We start from the raw sequence: 1,498 nt of genomic DNA on the forward strand, positions 1-1,498 counted from the left end.
CAGTAAAATACGATAATTATTTGTTATAGATCCTTATTTCTCATATTAGATAGGCTTCTCTGGCTCTTATGACCTCTTATTTCTTCGTTAAAAACTAGTTTTGGTCGAAAATTTCCTTCCCAAAACATAAATAAATTTTTGTCGCTTTTTGGTACGTACAGTGTTATATTATCGCAAAAAAAACTTATTCATTGTCAAACAAAAAATTTCTCAAAATGTAATTTTTTCTCAAAAACCCGGCATTTGTAAAAAAATATTTATGTCAAAAAAACTTTTTTCAAAGTCATTTGCTCTCAAAAACATTTACGTATCTATGGCTATTAAAATTATTATTCATAAAAAAAATTGATTTCTTAATGTTTGACTAAATAATTTTTTCCTAAAACATATCCTTTAAACCCCTATTTTTTTAAAAAGAACAAACTTAAAAAAATTAGATTTTTTGGATTCATTAAATTTAAATTATTATTTTTTTTCCAGAATATAATTTTTCTAGTGCATGCTTAGTTTTGTTATAATTTTTATGAACATATTTTTCACCCAAAAAGGAAAATAAATATAATGATTTTTTTTTTGGAATTGTGAAAATTCTAAAAATTAAAGCAATATCATTATGAGTGGAAAACTTTTTGGGAAATAAGGAAATATGTTACCTTTGATCCTGAAAGGGTTAAAATAAAATTACCCTCCTGGAAATAAAAAAATATTCTTCTTAACAAAAAAACATAGTTTTTTTTTACGTTATAGAGGTGGCACAAAGCATTGAAAGGCGACTTGCCTTTCGGCTCACCGCACTAAAAACCCACCCGTACTCCATTTTCCTCCTTCCATGGAACAACCACTAGGTACTTATTACTTGGCGGACGCCTATTGCCTTTCTATGAAGATGTTCCGCTTGATGCAATTTTCTTAGGATAGTGCTTGCCATATGACAAACAACGGACCAATTTTCTGTTAACGCAAGCATGATATCTACAAGGTTGTCACCCTTAAGTGGCCTCTCCTCCTTTATCCTCAAGTCATACCTTTGGGTTGCGAACTGCGTACAGACGAAAAAACCAATGTTCATCCTGTCCTGTACAGAAGTACGGATAGTCTTCGTGGGCAAATCTGTGCAAGTATGCTTTAAAGCAGCCATGTCCGGTTAGTATTTGGGTCAGGTAGAAACAACCTCCCCATGTCTTCTGTCAAGCGATTTGCTTATATTAGGAATAAGTCTATATGTCCGGCGTCCATTAGTTGAGTGGTCCCAGCGGTCTTGCCACTGCTGCAAACAATTTCGTTTCACGATTTCTTTCTCGTGCTTTTCAGATGTTGCAACTATTTCTTTTGTCACTATGTCAATAGGACAGAGACCTGTTCGCGCTGCTTCCTCTGACTTTGTTCGGAAAGCGCAACATACTCTTAAGGCGCAAAGTCGGTACAGTGATCTAGCTTTCGTCTTCAGTGCTGTTGACCAAACTGGCGCTCCATTCAGCGGAATGCTTCTAACCACACT

Source organism: Rhagoletis pomonella, unplaced genomic scaffold (assembly GCF_013731165.1).
Source record: "Rhagoletis pomonella isolate Grant_MI unplaced genomic scaffold, Rhpom_1.0 Rhpom_scaffold_00002, whole genome shotgun sequence".
NCBI lineage: Eukaryota > Metazoa > Arthropoda > Insecta > Diptera > Tephritidae > Rhagoletis > Rhagoletis pomonella.